General features: G+C 36.7%; 1 non-coding gene across 1 annotated transcript; it reads right to left on the bottom strand.

The window, feature by feature from the left end:
- Positions 1-8286: 8286 nt before the first annotated feature.
- Positions 8287-8393, bottom strand: LOC111886580 (small nucleolar RNA R71). The gene has a single exon (XR_002848496.1). It is a non-coding gene; the product is annotated as a small nucleolar RNA R71 (small nucleolar RNA).
- Positions 8394-9462: the final 1069 nt, after the last annotated feature.

Consider the following 9462-nt stretch of genomic DNA (forward strand, 5'->3'; position numbering starts at 1 on the left):
TATTCCAAGGTCCTTTGCTTCTAGGGTTATAGGACTGGCACTAAGTCCATAGCTGCCAATGCTCGTTCGTAAAACACTAATTCCATAGCTGCTAAAGTTCATTGATCGGGTACTAAATCCATAGCTACCGGTGTTTAGGTACTAAGTCCATAGCTACCAACGTTTATATATCAGGTACTAAGTCCATAGCTACCAGCGTTTATTCAATAAGCACTAGGTCTATAGCTGCCAATGATCACTCATATCATCTTTTATCTCTCATCATTCATCTACCCATGTTATACCCAACATATTTGTAGATATAAAATACGTATATAGTTTAAATCATTTAAAACTTGTATAAAATTGTTCATCCAGCATAGATAGTAAGTATACAGATAATATGCACACATAGCACGTAGTTTATATAAAATACTTCATATCTATGTGTAAGATGAAAGAGACCATGCACTCACAACACGTAATATATATAAATACTTCATATCTATGTGTAAGATGAAAGGGACCATGCACTCACCTGATTAGGTGGTGATTCCGAACTCAAAAAGCGCTTTGTTATCTCAAAACAATTTTCCTCGACAAAACCTAGTATCAATACCATTAGGGTTTAGTTTTTAACGTTAACCGCAACTAATTAATAGTCTAGCTATTATTACTATTATATAAGCGTTAAATAACACTCAATATAACTCATAATAATAGCCCAAATAATTATGTTAAGGTCCTAATAATGCTACTATAATTAAATAAAATCTATATTAAATATAGTATAGGCGTAGCTCACTTACAGCGAGTTTTATTAAAAACCGGGCTTTGCTGGAGCAACGTTTCCGAGCCGAAAGTTTTTCTTCTCGGAGCCGTCGGGCGCTCCGGGGATTTCTTCTTGTGCTAGGGAGGTTCCCTAGACTTGGGAGGGGTTTAAGTAGGCTAGAGAGAAGTTAGAGAGAGAAAGAAAGGTTATGGTGTGAAGAAATTATGAAGGATTCATCCTTTATTTATAGGGATTTTATCATAGAGTAGCCCCTAAGCTTCGTCCGGATCTTCCGTGTACGAGCTCCATTTTCTATGTTCTTTATATCTACACGTTGATATTTATGAGTACTACAACTTTCATTTAGACCTCGTCGGCTAATTCTCATTCTACCTCCGATTTGCAAAATTGTATCGAATTTATCGCGCTCGAAGAGTAGGGACTAAGTTTCATCCATATCTTTCGCATACGAGCTCTATTATCGACATTATTTATATCCACGCATTGGTATTTACGAGTATCACAACTCTCATTTAGATCCCGTCGGCTAATTCTCACTCTATCTCATATTTACAAAATTGTATCGAATTCATTGCGCTCGAAGAGTAGCGACTAAGATTCGTCCATATCTTTCGCATACGAGCTCCGTTTTCGATTGTCTTTTTATCATTTAACTCCTATTAACGATATCTTCATTTCTCGTTTAGATTATTTTGGCTAAAACTCGACCGATCTAAAATTCAGATTTCGGGCTGTGTACTGTTATGCTAAATCTTAGAAAAATCATAACTTCCTCATACGAAGTTAGATTTGGACGTTCTTTTTATGCTCAATCTCGGTTTAACATATACTACTACTTTCGTTTAGATCGCTAAGGCTAAAAAGTATTTTATCGTAAATTCACTTTTTACGATTCCGGGTGTCGTGCTGGTTTAGCCGTAAAACTTCGACGAGTCATAACTTCTTCGTTATAACTCAAATTCCGACGTTCTTTATATCTACGGAACCCTTGTAACATATACTAACACTTGGAAAAGATTAATCCTTCTAAATAATCTTCCATCAAAAACTCATTTTTGATGCTTATTGTCTCTAAATTGACTAGCCTGGATCTGCAGACGTTACAGAGTATAGTAAGCTTCCTCGTATTGTATGTCGATGACATACTACTCATAGGAAACGACATCCCAACACTGCAGGAGGTTAAGTCCTGGCTCAAGAAGTGCTTCTCTATGAAGGACCTCGGAGAGGCTGCCTATATTCTGGGAATAAGGATAGTGAGAAACAGAAGTAAGAGACTAATAAGACCTAGTCAGAATACTTACTTAGACAAGGTACTAAAGCGTTTTAGTATGGAGAATTCAAATAAGGGAGAGTTACCAATCCAATGTTATGCCAAGTTGAGTAAGACTCAAAGTTTGAGTACCGAAGTCGAGATAGCAGAGATGAGCCTAGTAGCATACACTTCCGCAGTTGGCTCGATCATGTATGCTATGACTTGTACTCACCCTGATGTGGCCTTTTCTTTGAGCATGGTCAGCAGATATCAAGGGAACCCTGGCAAAGCATATTGGACCATAGTCAAGAATATTCTTAAGTACTTTCGGAGGACCAAGGAATGGTTTCTAGTCCTCGGTGGGAGTGATGACTCAAAGGTGCAAGGGTACAGTGACGCCGGTTTTCAGACCGACAGGGACAACTACTGTTCGCAGTCGGGCTGGGTCTTTACCCTAAATGGAGGAGCAGTGACTTGGAAAAGTTCCGAGCAAGAGACCGTAGCTGATTCAATGTGCGAATCATAGTACATTGCAGTGAGCGAAGCATCAAAGGAGGAAATATGGTTGAAGAACTTCATTGGAGACCTTGGAGTTTTACTGGCCATACAGGAGCCTATGGAAATTTTCTGTGATAATGAAGGAGCGGTTGCCTTGACCATGAAACCGAGGGATCATGGCATATCTCGACATATCGAAAAAAATATCACTTTATTTGACATCGGGTGGAATAAGGACTCCTCATAGTGAAGAGGGTATTGTCGGAGGATAACCCAACAGATCCGCTTACGAAGGGACTGAGCAGGGTTAAGCACTTGCAGCACGTTAGGAGCATCGGGTTGAAGGACGATATTAGTTTAGATTAAATAGTTTAGAAATGTGTAATAGATAAATTGTAATTAACATTTGATGATTAAATAAATGGGTATTATTTATGAGTAAAGCTACTGTCTTATGTTAATTGTTTACCTATTATTTCATTTTGCATATTTTGAATTTCTGAATAATAAGATTATTCAAACGGTCCACAGTCGTTCATATTTTGGAAGTAGGTATGAGTGAAGACTGTCATGAATTGGTGTGTAGACTGTCTAAAGTGTCTTAGACATAGCAAGAGTTTGCTACAACGTTCATGAGTGCTTATGAACAAATTTAGAGCATTGGAATAAACCCACGCTTCTTGGAATCACTTCATGGAATTTATCACGAGTGATCGCAAGACGATAATATCATATGGTCATAAAACCTAGATATATGGTTTATTATTTGCTAATTGGTTGTGCATTGATAATGCGTAAACGCATCAGTAACTTGATGTTATAAAACGCGTTGTTGTGTATGATTTTATTAGTGAATGGTAAATGCATATAAGTCGAAGTTTATTTGTTCCTTTTATTCTAAGAGGATAAAAGCGATATCAGGGATCCTCGATAATTTGGTTTGACTCATGTGTCGGGCCCGGTCAGGACTGAATCGATGTGGTCAATTAAGTTCTATGTCAAACGGATCTGAGATCGAGAAACAAGCTGTTGGACAATAAGTATGACTATGTTCCATGTAATTGTCCGCACGTTATCTAGAACATAGGATTATACGATCCCTTATCTTAAGGACAGATTATTGATAAGATAAATAGTTTTGAGAACTGCGATTGCTAATCGGATCCAGAAGTTACATTTGCATTTATAGTTATTAGACTTATCAAAGTGGGAGACTGTTGGATTAGTGTCTAAGTCCATAACTATATTTGGTATGTAGTTGACCCGCTTGTGCATGGTCCTTTTGGGTTGCCTTCACCAAAGCAACTTAAATGGAGGAGTAATATAGAAAGAGGTGATTATGGTTTATTAATATATTATAAGACTAATATAATAAAAGAGAAATCATATTTGTTTAATTAACATTGGTCAGGAATTAATTAAGCATTAATTTTGTGATGAAAAGAAGTTAATTGAACTTAAGGGTATTGAACTGTAATTATGTGATAGTTGCAAAGTTGGGCAAGGAAACCCTAATAGATAGGGTGGACGAATTCTAGGGATAAAGCCTTAATAATTCGTCCATGATAGGGATTCTAGAATTATCTTATGGGATGCTTGGTGGCTAAGTAACCAGATAAGGATAATGACTACAACCCTAATTCCTACACATATATAAAGGACCCTTGGGCATGGGAATTTCGGCCACCTGAACCCTAGAAGTCCTAGAGCCGAAATTCTCCTCTCCCATCTCTCTCTTGCTTTCCTCCAATTGCTATTGGTGTTTGTGATTCATTAGAGGCACAACACTTGAGGTGCTAAAGTTCTCAAGGGTTCAAGATCTTCAATCAACAACAAGGTAATCATCTAGATCTATTTATTATGTTAATTTCGAATATCATATGCTAGATCTAGGGTTTGAAAGTCTTGGATGAATGCATGTACAATAGAGAAACCTAGATCCAATCATTAGGGTTTGCATGAGCACATATGATGTTCTTTTGGCTCAAACCCATCACTCAATAGAGTTAGATAGTGGATTTTACCTGAAGTAGAGTCAAACGTTTTGACTTTACCATCTTTGCGATCTTTCAGGTAAATATGGAAGCTTCGCAACCAATACCCGTTCTCTTGGCAATAGAAACATATGGACTCTTTGGGAATGGTACACAGGACAATCTCAGACTTAGCCTTTCCCTTTCCCTTGGAAAGAGAAATATTTTCTGGACTTCCAATGTTTCCATTGTCATTGTCCAAGGAAGTTTGCGAAGTAGATCTTCCAATCAAATTTACTTTACCGGTGTGCCAAATCATTGCTGATTCAGCTGCAACAAGCAAATAGGCAAGATCGATAAGGGTCATGTCGTGATCTGTCATATAGTAGTCCTTAATGACCTCACTATACGACTCAGGGAGTGAAAGAAGAACCAAATCAACAACCAGCTTCCTTGAGACATCGACTCCTAACATGTGTACACACAAACTTTCCATCTTGGTGTTTGCTAGCCAATAGGTCTTGAGTGACCATGAAATTTTCAAGTCTTTGAGCTTGTGGGTTAGGGAGAATTATTGGAGGAGGTGGAGGAAGTGAATGTAGCACCTGGTTCCTGGTATGTAATTTATTTAAATATTTTGCATTTTTGGCCTTGGACTCGGCGAGTTGAAGGACCAACTCGTTGAGTATAAGCGGGATGGGACGCGGGATTTAAGTGATGGACTCATCGAGTCGGGTCCCGGACTCGACGAGTAGGCTCTGACTTGACAAAAACCCTAATATGAGGGTTTGCACCCTATTTAATCATCTCATTCAGCCACCACTCGTCCCTAATGCTCCCGGAAACCCTCCCTAGTAAACCCTAAGTGTTTTGGTTCAAGATCTAAGGCTTTTGAGTGATTTTTGTGAGTTTTGACCTCAAGGAAGAAGGAAGAGCATAGAAGGATCAAGAGGAGACTGAAGGATTCGAGTTTGGTGCATCATTTCCAGTCCTTGAAAGGTATAAAGTCTGTACCTTGATTGTTCATTTGTTAGATCCCTTTTTGGGGAAGATTTAGGGCTTTTAAGCCAAATGAGGTGGCCAACCATGATTGCAAACATGGTTGGGGGTCCAGACTTCAGATCTAGGTCTTGGAAGGAGTCGCAAAGCAGATTTGGGTTGCTTTTGCACCCAAGGAAGGTCCCATGCAACATAAGAGTCATTTTAGAGCCTTTTGATGGGTTTTGATTATTCTAACACTCCTATGGTGTACATGCAACCCTAGAAACCTTGGATCTATGTTTGACTAAGATACATACAAACAATTATTTTTTCAAGGCTCTTATCCTATCTAGCATGACATTTGGAACTTGAATCAAATAAAGCTAATAGAATTTCTTACTTATATTGCCATTTTTATACATATTTTTAGGCAATATTTAAGTACATTTTTATATATATTTTGGTCATTTGCATAGAATAATGATACTTATAAGGTTAAATTATATTTTGCAGCAAAAAGAAGACATTTTGAAGAAAGGGACTAAAAGTGTTAAAGGATGGAACTTTGGAGGTGGAAGGCTTGAAAGACAAGGAAAACACCCAAAAAAAGACGTACTCACGACGTGAACAGTTGATGGTTCACGACGTGAGTAGAAAAAAGTTAGAAGATAAGCATCCAGGTGAAGGAATCCGTAACGATCACGATTACCTCGAGTTCACGACGTGAGTTTTAAATTCTCATGACGTGAACGGTAATTTTAGAAAATATATATCCTTCTCCATTACGATTGGGGACAACTTTGGCTGGCCTAGGAGGATTCCTAGAGACGAAATTCAGAGGAAAAGAATCTTTGGAAATTGGTTTTAACACCAAGGAAGGAGAAGTTCTTAATCTGTCTTTATAGATTGGTACATTTAAACATGTTTTTGATTATAGTATTTGTTTGTTTAGCTGTTAATATGTCCAGCTAAATCTAGCTGCTTCTGTTAGCTAGATAAAGGTGGAACTCATGGTTTTAATGCATTAGACTTAACTTTACTTGTTGGTGATATGCTTGTGTTGATTGATTTTACCTAGCATGCTTGAATTAATTATTTGATTCTTGCTTTGAATTCTTGTTCTGTGTAGTTAGTGAACACAAATCTGCATGAACTTGAATACCTAATAATATAGTGAACACTAGTTTATTGGAGCTAAGATCAAACTAATCTTAGATTAGTAATTGAATCATTAAATCAAGTTGTGTTAGAGAACTCATATTATGACTGTAATTGTGTTTTGATGAATCAATCTTTCATGGCTCCAATCTTATTTAATAATTGATTATGTGTTAACTATTGTATGACCATAAATAGATTTACATGAATTGATTAATAATTAGTAGATATAGAACTAAATTGCTAATACTTCCTTAATTGGTCACCAACAGTAATAATCATAGCCAATGTATAACCATTGAGTGAAAGCGAATTCGAACTAACAGAAGTGTTTTGTTTATTGATTGAGTTTTTTTTATAAAGGATTAAGTTCATATAAACTTGGAAAATTAGATAAAAACCCCTTTTTAGCTTATTAATAGTTAGATTAATTTAGTAGTGAATAGATTAATTAATAACACCGTTCCTTGTGATCGACACCCAACTTACCAAACTATTCTATAATTCGACTAGGTACACTACGTAGGTGCATTTTATTTAGTTAGTTAGTTAGGTTATAAATTATAAAATTAGTGGGTACTATCATGCACGTCAAGTTTTTGGCTAGTTTATTATTTATTTATTTGCTTTAGGTTAATCGATTCTTTTTATGGGATAAAACCATCAAAAAGTTAATTTCCAGCAAAGGTTTTAGTAGCATTAGTTTTTAATTTTTCTTTCTGTTTGTTCAGTTTCCACGACGTGAGGGCACCTCTCACGACGTGAATTCAGTAGTTATCAGTTTTTATTCATTTTGTTTAGTTTCTAGGAAGGTTTGATTTTTTTCTGATTACAGAACTCACGACGTGAGTTTATAGCCTCACGACGTGAGAACTGTGATTTTTATTTTTCTTTAGTTTTTAGTTTATTTTTCTATTTTAGTTCGTTTTTACGTCGTTATTTTGTTTAGTTTGCAGGAGTTCATGACCAGAGGCTCTAACACACCTTTGGTACCACCACTTGAAGATCCGGAGTCAGCCCTTCACAAAAATAAGAATAAGAACGCGAAGGAAGATCACACGCCAAAGAAGACGCCATTGCAAGAACTAAAATCAGCCTTTTCAAGGAAGTCGGGAAAGAAGACAAGAGAGTCAAGTTCAACCCCAAAGGATAAAGGCAAAGTTGAAGAATTTGGTCCAGTTTCTAATCCACACGAATCAGAATACGAGTCAGACCTAGAATTTGAAATATTTGCGAGTGAGCCCGAAGACAAGCAAGAGGACGAAATGGCAAACATTGAGGAGATGTCCATGGGAGCTTACAAGAAGTGGATCCGAGAGGATGTGGGTCCCGGTTTAGTCCAACCCGCAATACCTGCCACTGCCACATTCGAGCTGAAGGGGCACATCTTGACTGCACTAAAGGATATCCCATTTTATGGGAAGTATCATGAGGATGCTTTTAAGCATCTCGATGAAGTCAATGACATTGCGGATTACTTCAATGTCCCAAATGTCAATAGAAACACCGTCTTGCTTAGGATGCTTCCCATTACTTTTAAGGGAGCTGCTAAAGAGTGGTTAAAATCACTTCCACCAGGAACGATCACCACTTGGGCTCAAATGCATGAGCAGTTTCTTGACCAATTTTGCCCACCATCCAAGATAGCTAAACTCAAGAAGGCAATAGCCAACTTTGAACAACAGTCGGGGGAGTCATTATATGAAGCATGGGAGCGTTACAAAGGCTTGCTTAGAAATTGCCCTCAACATGATCTTAATGTTCAACAAGAGACGTCAATCTTCAATGATGGGGTCAATGTTATGAGAAGACAACTCCTTGATTCTCAAGGACCTTTGACAAAGAAAAATCCAAGGGAGGTCAAGAAGATGATTGAAGAATTCGCGAAGCACTCTCATGAGTACCACAACCCTAGACAAGATGGAATAAAAGGCAGTGGAGGTGCACAAACCGAAGAAATAGAAGCTATGATGGCTATGCTGAATAATATGGACCAGAGGTTAACCCAAAAATATCTTGAGGTTAAAAACTTTCTATATTTTGGAGCTATCAAAGTATGAAGATCAAAGATCAAAATTCCAAAGAATCAAAAGTTGAAGATACCAAAAATTATAAATATGGTGAATTCAAGCAATCAAAGATCAAATATCAAAGAAAAGAAGAATTCCAAGAGCTCCATGGTGGTATTTAAAGTTGTAATTTCTATATTATGTATGCTTGGGTAGCTTAACCAAAAATATCTTGAGGTTAAAAAACTTTCTGAGGATGGATTCAGAGGGTTGCATAAAATGAGCATTGTTCGAAAGAAGTGGGTAATTGTTTATGAAGATTGTGAGTATTTAAAGTATGGGGGGTACTTTAGGAAAAAACTTAGACACAAATGCATGCATTGAGGTCTTGGCATATTGGTTGAGCTGGAATTGGATTGTTCTATGAAATGCTAGTGATGAAGGTTTGAGTTTAAATAAGTAGATTTGCTTGAGGGCAAGCAAAGCCTAAGTCTGGGGTATTTTGATATTGCCATTTTTATACATATTTTTAGGCAATATTTAAGTACATTTATATATATATATATATATATATATATATATATATATATATATATATATATATATATATATATGTATATATATATATATATATATATATATATATATATTTGGCCATTTGCATAGAATAATGATACTTATAAGGTTAAATTATATTTTGCAGCAAAAAAGAAGACATTTTGAAGAAAGGGACTAAAAGTGTTAAAGGATGGAACTTTGGAGGTGGAAGGCTTGAAAGACAAGGAAAACACCTGGAAAAAAAAGACGTACTCACAA

The sequence above is a fragment of the Lactuca sativa genome, chromosome 8, assembly GCF_002870075.4.
Source record: "Lactuca sativa cultivar Salinas chromosome 8, Lsat_Salinas_v11, whole genome shotgun sequence".
NCBI classification, from domain to species: Eukaryota; Viridiplantae; Streptophyta; class Magnoliopsida; order Asterales; family Asteraceae; genus Lactuca; species Lactuca sativa.